Source organism: Sciurus vulgaris (assembly GCF_902686455.1).
Source record: "Sciurus vulgaris genome assembly, chromosome: 7".
NCBI lineage: Eukaryota > Metazoa > Chordata > Mammalia > Rodentia > Sciuridae > Sciurus > Sciurus vulgaris.
The window spans coordinates 13,477,874-13,500,292 of record NC_136467.1 but is presented as its reverse complement, the minus strand read 5'-3'; positions in this window follow the sequence as shown (position 1 = coordinate 13,500,292).

Sequence of the window (22,419 nt, the reverse complement as noted above, 5' to 3'; positions counted from 1 at the left end):
TGGATACATAGTACCTGCCTCGTCTATAAAACATGATGCTACAAATCAACCTAAACTTCTCAAAGTTTGGCAGCATCCCAGTCACCAAGAAGCTACAAACACAAATCTTCTCTAGAAGGACACTCGAGGACATTCCTTCCAAAGCTCGTCCTATTTCTACAAACAAGTATCAAAATGGAAAATGCCACTCTGAGCATGAGCCAGCAGAGTAAGACGCAGCACAAAATGAAGACTTCACCAACAACTGCATCTCGGTGGCCAGAAGGGAAGGAAAAGCATGCTGACATCTAGGACACGCTAAGAGGAAATTCCTGCCAACCCAGACTTGTGTGCCCAGCAAAGTCTTTCCAGAGCAGACTGCTTTCAGTCAAGCTAGATTTAGTGTTTTTTCCAACACTTTCTATAAAGAATGAATCTCAGGAAAAGGATAGTTGTACCAGAAGCAGCATTAGTAATGCAAGAAGAAAATGACCAAATAAAATTAGTGACCGTCTAAGCAGATCTAAACAATTATCAAGTGTATAAAGCAATGATAACAACATATAATCCAAGAAGAGAAAATAATCTGAAAACAAAGTACTAGAAAACAATAATTAGTTCTAAGTAATTGATTAAAATGTAGTCACATATGCCCACTAAATTAAAATTGTATACAACTTTAAATTATTAGAGGTAAATACATACATTTAAATCCAAAAAGGCTGGGGAGATAGTTCAGTTGGTAAAGTGCTTGCCTAGCAAGCACAGAACCCTGGGTTCGATCCCCAGCACTGCAATAAATAAATAAATAAATAAATAAATAAATAAATAAATAAATCCATCCAAGAAAAAAACAATTGCAGATATGAAGAAAAGTACATTGAAAAAGATGATAAGTAAACCATACTAAAAGCTATAAATTTGTGCGATCTCACTAATCTCACTAAATGGACTGAACTTGCTAAGCAATGTAATCAGATTGCAAGTATTGCTAATATCTGTAAATAGATACTCATGTCTGTTACATTTACCATGTTACAGTTTATAATGTACAAATTCATAAAATAAGAATATAGGAAGCAAATTTAAGAATTGAAAAGGTACATCCTAAATGAATAACAAATAAAAGGAAGCATATCTAAAATACACACTTTGTTTTGTAAGCAAAAAATAAATATTAGGAAGAAAGAAATCACAATAATTCAGTTATAGAAAAATTCAACAAAACACTAGGTTATAAAATACTATTCTCAATTTCTATTCACCTGATAAAAGAGCTGCGAGGTATTAGAAGCAAAAATTGACAAAGTTCTAAGAATCAATTGATAGATCCACATGGATTTTATTTTCTCTTTCACAGACAAATTAGAACGTTATCACAGTTGTAGAATATTAGACTGACACACTAACAAAGTTTTATTCAAATGTCATTTCTAAGACTAATTTAATATTTAAATACATTTTATGATCACATGAAATATACATAAAATTTATTAATGTGCAGCACTGTCAATTCATTTTCAACAATTTCAAAGTTTTAACATCAGTCTGGGCACACTTTATTTAATGTGACTGAATGAGAAAATATTCAAAAAGTTCAAGGCCTATTGACAGTGCATAACCCACTTATAAATAACAAATTGTTTGATGAAGAATCATTGGTCTGGGCTGCAATTGTGACTCAGTGGTAGAGCGCTTGCCTGGCGTGTGTGAGGCACTGGGCTCGATTCTCAGCACCACATATAAATAAATAAAATAAAGGTTCATGAACAACTAAAATTTTTTTTAAAAAATTATTCATGAATTGAGGTAATAGAATAAAACAAAAGTATTGCAATTATAATTAAAATAAATTAGAATGAGATAACATGTCAAATATCAAAACTTACATGAAGCAGCTAAAGTGGTATTTAGAAATTTAGAGACCTAAATGTAAGTGCTAGTGAGAAAAAGTAGAGATTAGCATTTTACTTCCAAAGGTAAAATGTATCCAAGATGATAACACAGAAATGGAAGACAGTAGTGAATGAAAAGAAACCGTGTGAAAGATTAGAAAATCCAAAATTTATTTTTGAACAGATTGACTAATGATGTAAATTTCTGCAATTTTGTTAAAGGAGAAAAATCAGCCATATGAAAAATAAATAGAGAAAAATACTTGTATATAAATTTAAAATGAAAGAATATTATATAAACTACTTTATTCAAATATAATTGAAATGTATATTAAATTAATTTTCTCTAAAATTTGAAATTAACAAAATGAATTCAAAAATATATTGGAAAATAGAGAATAATCCAAAAATGTAATGAGTAATTTTAAAACATAGAGAGGCAGAAATAAAAATAGACAAACAATGCTAGACCAAGATGAATCTATATAATAACTATTTAAATAATAGGTAATCAATGCCCATATAAAGCAGGAAAATAAAAAAAGAAATGCCCAAACCAGATAAATGCAGTTTGAGAAAGAAAATGGAAAAAATAAAAACCAAAATCTTACAATTCCCAATCTAGCATTCTAAAAATTATACATCAAAAAATTATTATTATATTAGGGATCAAAGGATACATTAACTTTAGAAAATTTTCTATAATCCCTATGTTGGTTAAAAAAATGTCATCTCTAACGATGCAGAAACACTAAATCATATTCAATATCTATTTGCAATTTTAAGAATTTTAGTGTTAGGGAAATGAAAGTTAAAATCTTAATGAGAAAAAAATCTAAATTTTAAATAGACACTTCATATTACTGATTTTTCCTTTTACCGTAGACTTCAATATAGAGAGATGATAGATGGATGTACATACGTGTGTGTGTGCGCGCATACGTATGTAGAAAATGGGCAAAAAATGCATGCAGATTTCACCAAACCAGTTCTACAGATATGTAAGTTAAATAGACATGAAAGCATGTCACCAGCTATTTAGACAAATGCAAATGAAAAACCACAGGAATCTCTGCACTCCTATCAAAATGTCTAAAATCAAAGAAAAATAATAACAATTATCAAATTTCAGCACAGATGGGAAGAAAGTAGATCACTCATACACTACTGGTAGGAAAATAAAACAGTAAGTCATTCTGGAAAACAATTTGGCTGTTTCTTTAAAGACTAAACATACAAATATTATATAAGTTAAAATTAAAATACCTGGGCATTTATCCAGGGGAATGAAATTTTATGTTAATTCTAAAATCTGCATGGACAAATATGTTTTATTTTTAATAACTATTTAAAACTATTGACGCACACGGTAATTTGGATGAATCTCGAGAAAATTGTAGTAATTTCAAACAGAAAAAAAAAAAAAAAAAAAAACATGTCAAAAGGTTACCTGAACAATGATTCCGTATGTGGTCATCTTTTAAATGACAAATTGCAGAAATGTAGAAATGGCAGGGCTTAAGGTTCAGAAGACAGAGAGAGCGAGAGCGACTTGGATGTGACTCACCAGGTTCAAAGGAGCGCGCTTGTGATGATTCACGTCCTCAATCATGTCAGTATCCTGGTTGTACATAGCCCTGTATTTTTGCAAGATGTTAACACTGTGGAAAACTGGATTAAAAAAAGACACCTTTTCATCCTATGTCTTATAACTTCATTCTAATTAATAATTAACAAAAAATAAAAGAAACTACATGGGTGGTTTACCTTTTGGTTCATCGTATGATCTATAAATGATAACAAGTAAACGGCACTTAGTTATCTTGAATTAAGAAAGACTGAGTTCCAAAGGCTGCTCCAACTTTGGAGGTCAAACGGAGACACCTGTCCTGAGTCATTTTTTTTTTTTTTAGATGAAATCATTTATTCCATTTTACTGTATTATTTGTACTACTTTTACAAAAGTCAAAAGTGGGTGTAATTAATCGGTACCATATAAAGTTGAAAGCTGCGGGCTGAAAGTTGAAAGTTGTGGGCTGTTCTCCATTATGATCACATTAGGATAAAATGTATTATCTGTTTCTATTGACATAATTTTGCATATGAGAATTAATTGTTAGTGATATGTTTCTCTAATGACTAGAGATGTTGAACACTTTTTTCATATATTTATTAATTGCCTGTATATCTCCTTCTGTAAAGTGTCTGTCCAGTTCCTTGGCCTATTTATTGACTGGGTTCTTTGTATTTTCAAATCAAGTATACTCCTCCCCTATTCACAGATGCACATTGCCAAGTTCAACTTTTCCAAAAGCAGAGCAATGTGTTCTGCCCTGCAGTGTCTAACAAGAGTTCCCCATAGATGCTCCCAAAGACAGCTTAGCATCTTATGGTTTCACACTCATTTTGTTGTGCAGGGCTGAATCCTGAACATACACCATTATATATTCTTGAATCAACTCTTCCGTTGATAGCATTTTCAATGTGCATACTTTTTAATTTCTGAAGTTTCCCTGAATGAACATTTCATGAATAAGCTTCTAACTTTAGTGATAGTTCTTTAGCCATGCTCTAATAAATGTTGCTATTTTAATTAACCACTTTCCTCACCCCTCAGTGACTGCTGTTAACTATATTATTTACACGTTTCATCATTTACTCTGTTTTTCAGAATAATTCCTACTCTGGCATAACTTCTTCCTAAGCACTGATGATATGTGTCATTTTTCTCACTCTTTTGAGCTTCTGTGTGATCTCTGCCTCCATGTTCATTTTAACTGCATGACTGATCTTATTAGCATTTTTGACCTTCTCCTGGCTTTTTGTACTTTTCAAACATGATGGGCTTAAATTATTCATAAAATACCTCAACACTGAGGACAAAAAGAACATAGTGTGAGTAGAAACAGCAAAATAGGGGAAACAGAAATGACTGTACAAATTGCAAGGCCCTCTATGGCAGACAGAGTGTGTTTTCCCCTAGGAGAGGATCTTTGTTCATATCTATGAAAATTCATAATTTTAAATGTCATAATAAAGAAACTCATATGGAAAATTACATGAATCTGATAACTAAGTTCTGGACCACATCAAAATGAACATTTTTTTTTAAATATAGCTCTTTCTATTTTACTTACCAATTTTGACTGATTATTTTGCTCTTAATTATTTTAGAATGATGGTTAATTAAGAATATAGATTTGATTTTTTGTTGTGGTGGTGGTTGTGGTAAGATCAGTTAACTTGAGATCTATCCTCACAACTTTTAAGAGCAAAATACAATATCTTGAAATCTAGGCACAGATTTGTACAGCAGATCTCTAGAACTTTCCTCTTACATAACTGAAACTTTATACTTGTCCAACAGCAACCCTCATGTCTCCTTTTCTCCAGATGTCAGAAAGCAGTGTGGTTAGAAAGTTTGGTCTGTAGTCAGTGATTCTGCTGCTTAGTGATGTCACAGGACTCGTTCTATAAATTGTTTTGTCTGTAAGAACAATAAGGCTACACAGAAAGATCTTGACTAGGATTGAATAAATACACAACACTTAATATCAAATACAACCTCAAAGGACTCGCTTAGCAAAGTTCTTATTTTTGAGAATACTAAAATAGTAAAAATGATAATTATAATAGTAGCAATGAACAAAGGGACTTGATTCTTTAAATCAATTTTAGGAAATGCTAGTTAACAACTTAATTAAAAAATCTCTGTCTTAATAACAATTCAAGAAAATGATAGTAGTGTGCCAAATAAAAATATTAATCTAAAATATGTGAACATCAAAAAAGGTCCAGCTAATAAGTTATGAAGATATTCCCCTCCTTCCCTTACTCACAGTGTGAATCTGTAAATACTGTCCTGTAAGTCACAGAACCAGAATCCTTGGTAACACAGAGAAAGGATGGTTGCTTATGATTCTTGCAACTTTCAGTGGATGCACTGCATATTTATATGTATATAAAACAATAGCAAAACCTATTTGTGTATGATGTGTCAAAATGCATTCTATTGTCACATATAACGTAGAATAAATTTTAAAAAAAAAAATTTAAAAACAGTAGCCAAGCATAATAATGACAGCAGCAACAGCAGTAAGAGTTTAAACTTGTAGATAATGTGAGTTGGCTGAACTGTCTTCCCATAGGCCAGCACTTCTGCATTTTTCATAATAAGAACTTTCAATTCTACTTTAATAGTTGTTCAGTGGAGGACATATGATTATGCTTTTATAGTCTGCTATACTTAGTTTTCCATACCTTACCCATGAAACCAGATTCTTTGTTCATCCTGAACTCATTTAAAAGTAGATTTTATTTAGATTTGTCCCCCTTTACAAGGAAAAAGCTGGATCAGCACATTGCAATTCCTGCATGTCTTTTTCTCCCTCATCCTGTTTCCTAAAGCAACTTGCACCCATCAGAAGCCCTTCTAGGACAATACTTTAAGTTGTGCGTCCATTTGACTCTGAAAGGGCACAGGTAAGCTGCAGAGACCTCTGGTAAGGACTTCTAGGATAGCCACGGAACAGTGGTTCACCCTTACCTGATTTTGTTTTCCATGGCTTCAGGTACACACAGCCCCAGAGTGTGAAATGGAAAATTCCAGAAATAAACAATTCATCACTGTACCTTGCATACCACTCTGAGTAGCATGATAAAATCTTGCACCATCCTGCCCAGGATGTGAATCATCCCTATCAAGTGTGTCTTCCCTGTATATGCTACCCACACAGTGGGCACTCACTGGCAGTCTTGGTTCCCACATCCACTGCTGCCCTAACACAACGCTTGTGTCCCTGTCACTCTTATTTCACGGCATAATTGCCCCAAAATACAACAGCAGTGAGACTGGCAGTTTGGATATGCCACAAAGAAGACAAAATGTGCATCCTTTAAGTGAAAAGATCAAAGTTCAATAAGATATTTTGAGAAAGAGACCATATGCATGTGACTTTTATTACAGTATATTGATATAATTATTCTTTCACTACTCTTATTTTTAACCTTATTATGCCTAATTCATAGATTAAATTTTTGACATAGATATTGAAGTATAGGAAAAAAATAGGATAGATGGACTCAGAACTAACTAGTTTCAAGCATCTACTGGAGAGCTAGCAATGTATGCTCCAAAGATAAGGAGGGATTACTGGATGACTGTATTAAGATATATCCTTAAATATTTTTATATGTTTTTCAAAGCATGTGTCATATTTTCACTTATCTTTAGTATATCAATTGACACTACTTATTACTAACAGCATGTTACATCACAGATCCAATCCACACCTGCCAAAGTGAAGCTCACTAAAGTTTTCCGCAATAATAAAGAAACACATAACGCAAAGAAACCCAGGCTAAATCATCCCAGTTCAACAACTGAAAGAAATTCTTTCTTACAGTTTGAAGCATATGAGAAATTTCAGTTAACTTTGGTCAAATTAATTACTTTTCTTAAATAGCTCTACTATAAACAAAGATTTTAATGAAAGTATTCTTACATTCCTCTATCATAGATTGATTAATTAAACTTAGTCAATTTACTAATCTTATGAACCATACCCCCACCAGAAAAAAACATGAAGAAGGTGAAATTCACATTTATTATGAATAAGTCCTAAGAACATTTGGTGAACATTCTTCCAAAGTTGTCCAGGAATACATAAACACAAACATTCATATAATGCTTACTTATTCATGAAATTATAATGTGAATGTTATTTCATAATTTGGTTTTCAGATAAGATTATATTGCAGAGGTCTTTCCAAGTTGATAAATGTGAATGTAGTATATGTCTAAATGTGAATGTATTATATGTCTAACCATGGGAGCATTTAATTTTTTACTTAAGCAATGCTTCTTGGGTTATTTCACATCTTCCACAAATATATTTTCACAGCATAAACTTCCTTTTATATTTCATCCTCTTGACACCAGATAAGTTAGGTTGGCCGGCTCCTCTGTTATTTTGTCTCCCCAAGAGAAGAATGCAAGACAGACACAGTGTAGCAAAAGCAGGGTCACAATTCACTGAAAGATAGTCCACTCTCAAGAGGTAGAAGGAGCATGGGTCATCTCTAAGGACATGGACCTTTGGTTCCTTTGTTCTCACAGTTTATCATGATTTGAACAGGATTTTGTAATTTATTCCTCCCACTCCCTATGATTGACACTTGTACAGATTATATAACTACAATCTGCAATTGCAAACCCATTACCCATAAGTACCTAAATTGAGCAGAAATAGGGGTGGATGTCAAAACCACAGCTGCAATGAGATGTAACTGACATTTTAATGAAGTGAAGTGAACTCTTGGTCACTTTGGCAGTTCAAGTGGGTCTTGTTTTTGTTGACCAGTCTCTGGCTGTCATGTTTTTTGTGTCAGTTTTTCCCTGTGACACATATGCACTTGCAGACATTGTTCCCATATGTTTACCCCCTGGGTACAGACTCTACCGTTTGAAACTTTGGGAGGGAATTGAAACTTTGAAGTTGGCTATAGTCATTCCTTTTATATACATAGAAACAAACACACTGCCCCTCTTGGGATACTGAGTAACAAACACTGCACTGCTCATGCCTAACTGCTACCTAACACTCTGGCCAATTATTTTTTTGACAAAAGCTCCAAAATTGAAATTAAGGTGCACTAAACAGAAAGTATCTAAGAATTTCTTTATATCAGGGTTTCCAACAGTGAAAAACATTCTCATTTTTTTTTTCTGATCAACAGTATGTGATTAGTTTCTCATTATTTTAACAATTCACATTCTTGGCATTTTAAAAAGGAGAAACATTAAATTTTTTATCTAACTGAATTTCATTTTAGTTTATTCAACTTTTACAAACTGATTTGTAGCTGAAGTATAAATTTTAATACATCAAGACTTTGTTTTAGATAGATAAATATTCATCTATTGTATATCATCCATTCTAATAGATTAGGATATATAACATAATTGCACAGTAAATTATATTGTTCTGAGGTATGCTTCTATAATTATGTTTGAAGTTAAACCTGTTTATACTCTAACTGAACACTGATAGTATTTTTCTTGAAATTTTCCTATAATTTTTCAGTTTCTTATATTGAATTGGTCACTTGGAATATATGAATATATGTTATGATCAATTTATATTCAAATTTGTCCTATCTTTTGAATTTTTAGTAGGATTTTTCAGAGCTTATCATCATCATTTATAAGTTTTTCCTGTTTGTAGTTTCTTCAAGACATCTGGAGTTTGGGAATGATTTACTTCAGAAATCAACAACAATCCTACCTTTTGTTAATTTTTGGTAGTGTGTTCATCATGGAATTTGTACATTAATTTTGATTTTTAAAATATTTAGTGACATACTCTAGATATTCAAATATAATATTTTTACATTGCATTGACTAAGTGGTACCTTGGCAACTCCTTGACTTGCACAAGAGATGACAAAGACATTTTCCTTGTTCTGTGTGTTCTGTTCCAGACCTGGATATGAAGAGCTTTCCTTCTTAAAATATGAAACTAATAATTTGTGATTTTTTAGTGGCTTATTATTTCAACTTTCATTTAGTTATCTAATGTTTCTGGAATATTGAGACATAAAAGGCATGAAAAAGGGACCTGACTTTATAATTTTGTCCTCAATGGTTATTTTATCAATAGACAAACCCATTCATTTTTAGTAACATCTTTAACATGTAATAAATTGCTTATTTTTCTTGCTTGCTTGCTTTTAAAAATACTCTTTAGCACAATTGCATTGGACATTTTATTAATTAGTGGCTCTTAATTATTCCTGAAGAATTACCCCTCTATTTATCTTCCAATCTGTTTTGTTACAGTTAATAAAACAATACATACAGTTTAATTCATTAATGTCTGATAACTCCCTATGCAATAAAATGCCTGGGGCAATACTAGATCTAATCCCTGCCTCTGCGAGCTTCACTTCCAGAAATTCATCTCATAAAACTTAGGAGCATCAACACCCTGGGAGTGGAGCTGACACCACCTTCCACAGTTCCCCCACTTTCCACTGGGAAGGGAAGCTGAGAAATGGAAAGACAATTTGGCACAAATTGCATTTGCATTTTTAAAGGTTTATTTTATTTTATTTGTTTAATGGGTAATGATTGGTATATGATGTTTATTTCTACTTCCTAATTTCTAGCATTTCTTGAAACTAGTTATTTTTTCTTACTCTTTTTTGAGGGTTAGGTTTTTGATTAGCATATTTTGGATTGTCTGTTTCACAACTCTGTTTCCCTTTGTTTATATTTCTCTCTTTTCTCTTTCTAACAGTCAAATTCTATTGTTCTCTCTCTTTCACTCTTCCTTTAATTCCTTAACTTCTATTTTTCTCCTTCCCCCCATAAATAATATGTCCTACATCTCCTCTGCATTTGCCATATTCACCTCTTGAAGCTACAAACCCTTTTCTACCTCCTATGTCTTCTTCTTCCCACTCAATGAACTCTATCCCTAACATCTCCTAGTACTAACTGGCTTATAAACTTCCAGACTCCACCACTAATGCTACAGCAATAGTTAATACAACAAATCCACTCTTAGAAAACATTTATTGTTTGATTTTATGGCAAACAAATCAAGATTACTTATAGTCTTTACTGATAGAAATTTCTGAGCCTGCCATTCTGTTTATTGTGTCAGTTAACTTTGTAAGTATCAAAATAGGAAGTAAATACTTAAATCAGTGCTATATATTGTATACATAGTTGGTAGCAATTATATGACTCGCTCCAACCTATGAGGCACAGGAAACCTATAGGATTATTAAAAGAACAGAGAAAAGAAGCTCTGATGCTTCAGATCCTTCTGGATAGATGGGTAGACACACAAACAATATGAAAAAGCAAGGGAACAAACCGACCCATACAAACCAGAACACAATAGCAGACTCTACCAACAACACAGTGGAGGAAACATCATAGAAGGAACTTAGAAATTTTATAGTTAAACTGATCTACAAGATAAAAGATATTGTAAGGAATGAAAGCAGAGAGAAAATACAAGAAGTAAAAGATCACTTCAATAAGGAAAATAGAAATTCTGAAGAAAAATCTTTCAGAAATTCCCCAAATGAAGGAATCAATAAACCAGATTAAAACTCCAATTGAAAGCACCACCAATAGACTGGAACACATAGAAGATAGATTTGCATGCAACAAAGACAAAGTACAGAATCTTGAAAGTGAAGTTAATCATGGAGAAAAGATGTTAAGAGACCATGAACAGAATTTTCAAGAAACATGGGATAACATTGAAAGACAAATCTAAGATTCACAGGGTAGATGAAGGCTTGGAGATACAAGCCAAAGGAATTCACAATCTTTTCAATGAAATAATAATAGAAAATTTAGCAAATCTTAAGTATGAAATTGAAAATCAAATACAGGAGGCATACACAACTCCAAATATACAAAATTACAACAGATCCATGGCAAGACACATTATTATGAAAATTTCTAACATGCAGAATAAGGATAGAATTTTAAAAGCAGCTACAGAAAAATGTTAGGTTAAATTTAGAGGTAAACCAATTCAGATCTCAGCTGATTTTTCAACCCAGACCCTAAAAGCTAGGAGGTCTTGGAATAATATATATCAAGCTCTAAAAGGAAATGAATGTCAACCAAGAATACTATATCCAGAAAAATTAAGCTTCAGATTTGAAGATGAGTTAAAACCCCTCCATGATTAACAGAGGTTAAAAGAATTCACAACTAAGAAGCTAGAACCACAAAACATACTCATAAAATATTTCATGAAGAAGAAATGGAGAATTCAAATGAAAAGTGGCAGAAGGTGAGACTATACTATAAGAATAGTATATCACAGAAGAATCTAATTCAACTTAAAAACTATAAATAAGTCAAAATCACAGGAAATAAAAACCATCTCCCAGTAGTAACACTGAATTATGATGGACTCAACTTATCAGTCAAATGACATAGGCTGGAAGATTGGATTAAAAAGTAAGACCCAACAACATGCTGTCTCCAAGAGGCTCACCTCAAAGGCAAAGATGTCCACAGACTAAAGGTGAAAGGATGGGAAAAAACATATCATTCACATGGATCTTGTAAAGAAGCTGGGGCTTCTATCCTGATATGTGATACAGTGAACTTAAATCCAAAGTTAATCAGAAGAAATAAAGAAGACCATTTCATACTGCTCAAGGGAGTCATACAACAGCAATAAATGACAATCACAAATATCCATGCCCCAAACAATGGAGCATTTATGTACATCAAGCAAAATCTTCTCATGATCAAAAATTAAACAGACAAGAGTACAATAATGCTAGGTGACTTTAACACACCTCTCTCATCACTAGACAGGTCATCCAAACAAAAAAATAAATTAAGAAACTACAAAACTAAAAAAATACAATTAGACTTAATGGACATATATAGAATATTTCATCCAATAGTGACTAAATACACTTTCTTCTCAGTCACTCATGGAACATTTTCCAAAATAGACCATATTTTAGGACACAAAGCAACTCTTAGCAAATACCAAAAAAAGAAAAAATAGCAATAATGCCCTGCATTATCTCAGATCATAATAGGATAAAATTAGAAATCAATGATAAAATAAAAAAATAGAAATTGTTCTAATACTTGGATACTAATAATTCACTATTGTATGATGAATGAAAGGTAGAAGAAATCAGAGAAAAAAAGTACTTACAGGTAAATGAGGATAATGATACAACATGAAAATCTCTGGGACACTATGAAGGCAATTCTAAGAGGAAAGTTCATAGCATTCTGCTCATACATTAACAGGACAGAAATATACCAAATAAATTATCTGAAGGCCCTAGAAAAGCAACAAAACAGCATTAAAATCAGTCAAAGATGGAAAATAAATAAAATCAGAGCTGAGTAAATGAAATTGAGATTAAAGAAACAATTCAAAAAAATCAATGAATCAAAAAATTGTTTCTTTGTAAAAGTAAATAACATTTAAACCATTACCCAAGCTAACCAAGAGACAGAAAAAAAAAATGGAAATTACTAAAATCCATGATGAAAATAAAAATACCACCACAGACATTGCTGAAATACAGAGGATAAATAGAAGTTATTTCAAAAATATATGCTCCCATAAGCTAGAAAATCTGAAGACATTGATAAATTCCTAGAGACATATGAATTAGCCAAATTGAATTAGGAGGATATAGAAAATTTAAGCAGATGACTTTCAAGTAATGAGATTGAAGAAGTCATTAAAAGTCCACCAACAAAGAAAAGTTCAGGACCACATGGTCCTGAACTTAGCCAAGTCCTGCCAAACCTTTAAAGAAGAACTAATACCAATACTCATCAATTTATTCCATGAAATAGAAAAGGAAAAGACTCCATGTTTCCAAGCTCACCCTGATACAAAATCAGACAGAGACATGACAAGGAAAGAAAACTTCAGACCAATATTCTTGATGAACATAAATGCAAAAATTCTCAATACGGTACTGGCAAATTGCATACAAAACCACATTAAAAAGATAGTGCACCATGACCAAGTGGGTTACATCCCAGGGAGGCAAGATTGGTTCAACAGATGGAAATCAATAAATGTCATTCATCACATAAATAGACTTAAAGACAAGGAACACATGATTATCTCAATAGATGCATAAAAAGCATTTGACAAAATTCAGCATCCATTCATAATTAAAACACTAGAAAAAATAGGAATAAAAGAATCCTCAACATTATAAAAGTTATATATCACAAACCCAAGACCAACATCATTCTAAATAGATAAAAATTGAAAGCATTCCCTATAAAAATAGGAATAAGACAGAGATGCCCATTTATACCACTTCTACTCAATATAATCCCTGAATCTCTAGCCAGAGAAATTAGGCAAAGGAAGAAACTAAAGTCATACAAGTAGGAAAATAAGAACTAAAATTAGTTCTGTTTACTGATGACATAATTCCATAATTACAAGAGCCAAAAGCCTGCATCAGAAAACCTCCAGAACTCATAAATGAATTCAGCAAAGAATCAGAATACAAAATTAATACTAATAAATCAATTGCATTTTTATACTCCAATGAGGAATCACTTGAAAGAGATATTAGGAAAACTATCACATTCACAATAACCTTAAAAAAATGGTGACTCAATATAACAAAAGAGGGGCAAGACTTCTACAATGAAAACTACAGAACTGAAGAAAGTAAGTGAGGGGAACCTTAGAAGGTGGAAAGACCTCCCATGCTGTTGGATAGGCAGAATTAATGTTTGCAAAATGGCCCTGCTACCAACAGTACTATGCAGATTCAGTGCAATTTCCATCAAAATTTCAGTGTCATTCTTCATGGAAACAGAAGAAGCACTCATGAAATTCATCTGGAAATACAAGAGGCTCAGAATAACCAAAGCAATCCTTAGTAAGAAAAGTGAAGCCTGAAGCCAGTCACGGTGGCACACGCCTGTAATCCCAGAGACTTGGGAGGCTGAGAAAGGAGGATCGCAAGTTCAAAGCCAGCATCAGCAAAAGTGAGGCACTAAGCAACTCAGTGACCCTGTCTCTAAATAAAACAGAAAATAGGACTGGGAATGTGGCTCAGTGGTAGAGTGCCCCTGAGTTTAATCCCTGGTACTGCATCCCCCACCCCCCCAAAAAAAGTGAAGCATGAGGCTATCACAATACCAGACCTAAAATTGTGCTTTAGAACAATAATAACAAAAACAGCATGGTTTTGCACCAAAACTGGCGAGAAGACCAATGGAACAGAATAGAAGACACAGACAGATCCACAAAAATACAATTACCTCATACTACACAAAGGTGCCAAAAAATACATTGACAAAAAGGTAGCCTCTTAAACAACTGGTGCTGGGAAAACTGAAAAACCATATGTAGTAGAATGAAATTTAACACCACATCACTCACCCTGAGCAAAACTCAGATCAAAGTGGACCTAGGTCCTAGGTATTAGATCAGAAACCCCACAAATACTAGAAGAAAAGGCAGGCCCAACACTCCAACTTATCGACTCAATAACTGACTTCCTTTATAAGAACCCTAAAGCACAAGAAGTAAAATCAAGATCAATAAATGGGGTGGCATCAAACCAAAAAGTTGTTTTTTTTTTTTTTTTTTTTTTTTTTTTTTTTTTTTTTTTATGGTGAAGAAAGCAATTAAAAATGTGAAGAGAGAGCTACAGAATGGGAAAATATCTTTGCCACTTGCACCTCAGATAGAGCATTATCTCCATGATACATAAAGAACTAAACAAACAAACAAAAAAAACAAAAACAAAACAAAACAAAAAACACCAAAAAAAACCCCAAACAATAAATGGGCAAAGGAACTGATCAGACAGTTCACAGAAGAAGAAATATGAATGGTTAACACACACATGAAAAATGTTCAACATCTCTAGCAACTTGAGGAATGCAAATTAAAATTCCATTAAGATTCCATCTCACTCTGGTAATAATGGCAATTATCAAGAATACAAGTCACAATAAATATATGTGAGTATGTGAGGATATGGGGAAAGTACTCTCGTATATTGCTTATGGGACATAAATTGGTGCAACCATTCTGGAAAGCAGTATGGAGATTCCTCAAAAAACTGGGAATGAAACCACCATTTGACCCAGTAATTCCACTACCCAGCATATACCCAAAGTATTTAAAATCAGCATGCTGCAGTGATGCAGCCACATCAATGTTTATAGCAGCTGAATTCACAATAGCTAAACTATGGAACCAGCCTAGGTGCCACACAACACAGTGAATCCCACCACCATGTACATCCATAAGAATGGCACTCTAACTAAATAAGATATATTCCATGCTTGTGTGATTATATCAAAATGGATTCTGCTGTCATGTCTAACTAAAAGAAACCAATAAACATTTTAAAAGGTACTATATTATGGTACAATGACAGTATCATTTACATAACTAGTAACAATAGGAAAACTTAAAAGATGCCTGCCATATGGATTGAGGTATAGATGATTCTTCAGTGAACTGCTGACTTCATTCCTCTATCAACACCAACCTCCCCTGCCCGACCTACGCTGCCCTCAAGCAGGGCTGTGCTTGTCATTCACTTAAAAAATTTTGACTTCATAATATGCACAAGCGTGTGTGTCTCTATGTTGTGCACTGCCTGTAAGTATGTAGAATTGTATATATTCAGCTTTACATTTAACAACAACTATTTTTGAAATGAGATATTTCTTTGGGTCAACATTGTTTTGGTGGCATTTACTGTGCTTCAGTGACAGCTCGTGACATAATGTTTTGATATTTAAACATAAGATAATCAGGTTGTATCTAATTCAATATGTTCATGACCACACGCCAGTTACTTCACAAGACTTGTCTGTTATCCATCTGTTGGACCCTGGAAGCGGACGGACACCTGCAACAAGATCAGCACCTGGGAGGCCAGGTTCACTATCTGGGTTTGTGTATTTAAGGATAAAAGGTGGGGAATGTCCGCAAAATGCTTTTTCCTTTGTAGCTTCTTGAAGACAGAAAAACATAGATAAGGAGAAAACTTCTGGATATTTCTTACTTTGTTCCCAGCAGGAATTCAGTTTTGTCATTTTGATTTTCAAATGATCTGATTATGTAAGGTCGCACTTGTTACAAAAGGCAAATAGCTTTCTCAAATCCTTCCTTAAAAAAATATTTCACAGCCTAGTGTTACTATGAAATTGCAATCCAGTAAGTAAAATAAAAACATGTTTTATACCATATATATGAATAGGATTATTAAAGAAATTTGACATATCTAAAAAGCTAATACTGCTCAAGACACAAGCAGGTTATTTCTTATGATATTTAAACATATGACACAAAACTCGATTGTTTAAGAAAGTAATTTGATTTGTGTGGCTGTTCTTCAAGTTCTGTCTGCCCTTTTAATTAGTGTGTAGACCTAATTCTTTCTTACAAATTTCTACCACTTAAGAAATTATCTACTTAGATGGTAAAACTATGACATTACTATTGTAAAACAGAAATAGAACTTTAAATGTATAAGTGGTTAGATGTGGTTTTTTCTTCAAAATGTACCTATTACTTAGGCATTCTTCCTAAAGAATTTTCCAAAGTTCCTGGGAACTTGCCATAATTTTATTCTTTATCAGATGATGAATCTTGAATTGGACACTGAAAATCAGTATTAAAATGAAGCCTACAGTTTTTCTAAGTTTGTTCATTTACACAGATATATAATAATCTGTTATCTATTTATATAATTGACATGTTTAACATGTAAATAAAATTTAAACACATATGCATATGAAAAACATATAAATTCAAATAATCAATAAATGGTAAAATGTACTCATTATAGTTGCATTTAAAACTGACATTTTTTTGGTATGTTTACTTCAAATCCAGACAGTTCACATTTCAGTGTGAAAGTATATTTTATTGACTTGTCATAACAATGAATAAGATTTGTATTTGTATTTGTATTAGGCCTTAATTGAAAGAAATAACAGAATACTTAATATGTTTTTCTGAAATTCATTATATGACTACAAAAAATCAGTTTTCATTTTATGATAAAATAGCTTAAGTTTGTTTAGAGAATGCTTGTCTACGAACTCAATTTATTGACTTTGGATAAATTTTATATATTAACTTTATATAAATTCTGCTTGAGTTAGTTTTTTTATTTAATTCCAAAGCTCACTGAATCTTCTAGTCAACATTTTTGAATACCCATTATGTTGGAAAAACTGCACAAATCATTGTTGAGAAGAAAATGTAGGTACAATTGTTATTCAAAAAAAGTCTAGTTGATCATAATAAACAATACAGTAAGTGGAAAAGTGTGACCTTTCTTAGATTTATTACATATCTCAAGGATTTAATTCCTTGATTGGTGAAAATAAATAACCTCTAGTGCTTTTATATTTTCTCTTTTTGTAATTGTAAGGGTAGAGTAAATACATGACATTTCTAAGACATGATGAAATGACCTGTTATGGTTTGGATATGAGGTGTCCTCCCAAAGATTCTGTGTTAATGCAGGAATATTAAGAGGTGGATTGATTGGACTGTGAGAGGTGTAGCCTAATCAGTCTGTCCTAATCTAAAGGAACTAACTGGGCGATAACTGCTGGCAGGTACGGCATGGCTAGAGGAGGTGGGTCACAAGGGGCATGCCCTGGAAGGGTTGCTCTTCCCTACAGCCCCTCACCCCCTCTCTTTTTCTGCTTCCCAGCCACCAAGAAATGAGTGGCACTCCTTCACCATGATGTTCTGCCTCACCCTGGGCCCAGAGCAATGGAGTGGGCCATCCAGGAATTGAACCTCTAAAACTGTGAGTCAAAATTAACTTTTTCTTCCTTTAAGTTGTTCTTGTCAGATAATTTTGTCACAGCAATGAAAAGTGTACTAACATACAGTTACAGATATTAAAAGGAATCTATACCAGCAGAACATTTTTCGTATTCTTTTATTCTTTTATTACCATTATTTGTATTCTTAATGATTGCCATTCTGACAGGAGTGAGAGGAAATTTCAGTGTAGTCTTGATTTGCATTTTCCTGATTACTAAGAATAGTGAACATTTTTCATATAATTTTGGTCATTGGTATTTCTTCTTCAAATAAATGTCTCTAGATTTTTTGACCCATTTATTGCATGTATCATTAATTATATTGGTGTTAAATTTTTTGAGTTCTTTATATATTCTGGATATCAATTCTATGTTGGAAGAGTAACTGGAAAAAAATTCTCTCATTTTTCTGGCTCTCTCCTTACACTCTTAATTACTTCCTTTGCTGTAAGGAAGATTTTTAATTTAATGCTATCTCACTTATTGATTCTTGGTTTTATGTCTTTAGATTTAGGAGTCTCATTAAGGAAGTTGGTGTCCATGCCAATGCGTTGAACTATTTCCCCTCTGCTTTCTTCTAGAAGTTTCACTGTCTCTGATCTCATTCCTGGGTCTTTATCACTTTGAGTTGATATTTGTGCAGGGAGAAAAATAGGTATCTAGCTTCATTCTTCTCCAGTTTTCCCAGCAGTATTTGTTAAAATGGCTATCTTCTCTCTAATATATGCTTTTGGCATATTTACCAATGATCAAATGATTATATTTATGTGAACTTGTCTCTGTATCTTCTTTTCTATTCCTTTGGTCTTCATATCTGTTTTTCTGCCAGTACCATCTATTTTTATTACCATAGTTCCATAGTACCCTTAGAGATCAAGTATTGTGATGCCTCCAGCCTCTGTTTTTCTTTTTTGTTTGTTTGTTTGGTTGGTTGGTTGGTTTGGTTTGGTTTTTAATTATGTAGGCTATTCTGGATTTTTTAGTCTTCCATATAAATTTTATGACTTTCTTTCTCCCTAGCTCCAAAAAATAACGTTATTGGCATTTTGATGGGGATTGCATTGAATTTTAGATTGATTTTAGTAATGTGGCCATTTTGATTATATTAATTTTGTCTCTCCATGAACACGATAGGTTGTTCCATCTTCTAACATCTTCAATTATTTTAAAGATTTTATAATTTTCATCGTAAAGCTCTTTAACCTCCTTAGTTTGATATATTTCGAAGTGTTTTATTTTTACTTTATTGTGAATGGAGTAATTTTCTTTAATTCTCTATGGGCAGATTCATTATTGGAGTTTAAGAAACCTGTTGAGTTTTGCATTTTATCCTGTATCCTACTACCTTGCTGAATTTTCTTATCAGATCTAGAAGGCCTCTGGTTGAGGTTTTGGGTCCTGTAGGTATAAAATTATGTCATTAACATGACATGATTTCCTTCTGTTACCTGATTACTTTGGCTAGAGTTAACAACTATATTTGATAAGAATGGTTAGAGTGGACATCTTTGCCTTCTTCCTTATTTTAAAAGAAATGCTTTACATTTTTCTCTTCATCATAATGTTGGCTTTAGGTTTGGTTAAGCTGAGTTTTATAGAGGATGAAAGAAAGAATTCTAGTTTCAATCATCCATATGTGGATATCCAGTTTTCCCTCCACCATTTATTAAGGAGGATGTTTTTTTCTCAAAAAAAAAAAATATATATATATATGTATATATATATATTTTTTGGTACCTTTGTCAACAATCAGTTGACTACAGATGCAAGAGTTTATTTCTGGGATCCCTATTCTGTTACATTGGTCTATGCTTCTGTTTACAAGCAAACACTTGTTATTTTGGTTACTATGGCTGATGTATGTTTTGAAATTATTAACTCTGATGTCTCCAGGTTTGTTATGTCTGCTGAAGATTACTTTGACTGTTTTGGATAATTTATATTTCCATATGAATTTTTTATTATCTTTTCTAATTTTTCAAAAAATACCAGTGGTATTTTGATTGAAATTGCATTGAGTCTTTGATCACTTTGGATAATGTGAACATGTGGGGGCACCTGGCTCTCCTTGCAGTGCTTGACAGAGTTCCACTCAAGGATGATTGCAGAGACTCATCCTAAAAGGATTGTAGCCAGATGTATGCCTCACTAGCTTGGATGTTATTCTGTGAAGTTTTCCTAATAATATATTACTCACTTCAGTCTGAGGATCTTGCTAGAGGTGATGGGAATAATTCTACAAATTTCCAGAAAAACATCACGGAGACAAAACACATGTTAAAACCCTGTGATGTTAACCTCACTACAGGAGAATGTTTTTATTATGTTAAAAATCAAACACTGCATTTACTGGCACCGCCAGAACCTGTTGGGGCACAGAAATTTATATATAACAATATTTTCCCAAGTTCTAAGTACAAAGCACCTCCCACAGTAGCTACTAGATATGGACTAGCTTATTTTATCTATGGCAAGCCCTGGTACCCCCCTAAAGGCAAGCCCTTAGAGAAGGTAGACATAGATCTCCCCCTGTCTCCTACAGGGTGGTTTAATCCAGATGATGGTTATGTTTATGTGTGGTGGTAAGGTAAAAGAATAAGGTTTCACAACATTCCTTCCTTCCTACAAAAAATATGTCACCCCTATAATAAATGTTGGTACATAATAACCATTGGGACCACTGCCCTCCTGTAACCCTTAACTCAGCAATTTAGATATTAACCAGAAGGACCTAGTAGAGATGGTCACATGACATTATTTGTCTATCGCTTTACCTCAAAAATAATAAAAATAGTCTTAGGTCATATAGAGTTTAGATATTAAGGAAATAAACATTGTATTAGCTCATTGACATAGTTAGATATGCTTAAAGTAATTGTGATTAAGTAAGGATAATCTGTAAGGTTACTGTTTTCTCATAATCTTTTGGTAAAAACAATTTCTGCCTATGCTTTGGAAACTTCTTTGATTTTCTTAATCGTAAGCCTGTCATCAAAGCCTGAAGAAAAATGTCTATAAACCCAGCCTTCCCCAGAATAAAGTGGGATTGATTGCACCAGAACTAGAGTCTGTGTCTTTCATTCTCCATGCATCGCCGACGCTGTCTCCCCGCGCCCCGTTTACCAGTGTGGAACCCATGGACTCCTGCTAGGGCTGGACCCCGGCATGAACATTTTAATAATATTTATCCTTCCAATTCATGAATATTGGAAGTCTTTCCATTGTGTGTGTGTGTGTGTGTGTGTGTGTGTGTTTGTGTGTGCATGTGTGTGTGTATCTTCAGTTATTTTGGGGAACTGTGGCAATGATACTGCAAAACAATATTTTATAAAATAAAGAGGGAACAAATATTTGAAATTTATTTGATTTCCTCCTAATAAATCCATACACTCTTACTGAGAGTCAGTATCTTGGAATATGTTCTATTTGACTTGAGAGTTCCTACCATTTGGGGGAAGGAAAACAATCACCTGGTGAATATGTAGAGTCAATTTAAGTTGCTGAAGTTTAACAGCAGGAAAGAACTGCTGGCAAATTTCCACCAGGTCCATGGTCTGTCAGTCAGTTAGTGGATTTCAAAATACAGGACTTACACTACTTACACTTACACTGCTCTATATTTTTATCAGTCAGGATGTGAAGAAGGCCCCTGCTCCTCCCATTCATACCATCCTCCTCTCCACCATTCACTTTCTTACATTGAAATTGGAATGTTATTGTGAACTCAGCAAAGTTCACAGAGTACTGACTTGGAGATCTGGAGCCCTGGGTTTCAGGATGCAATCTGTCGTGACCTCTTATAAGGCCTTACATAAGGCCTTATTATAAGATTATAAGGCCTTATAGCCTTATAATCTTGCACAATAAAGCTTGCTGGGGTTTTTTCCTCATTAAAAAAAAAAAAAAAAGAATTACTCTATTACTGTAAATGAGCTTAGTGGTAGCTTCCAGAGCTAAATATGAGTCACAAAGAGAAATCTCAGCTTAATGAGCAAAATTCTCTTCTGCTGTTTTGAGTCCTATTTGTTCAGCTCTCAAGACCTCAGCAATTCTTTTGCATTGTCACAGTTGGATAAGAGATAACAGATCTGATTAGCTTCTTTCACCAAGTTTTCTATGCAGTTTGAAATTAAAGGATTTTTCATACTCTAAAATGTTTTGTATTGAGACTGAGTTTTTCTT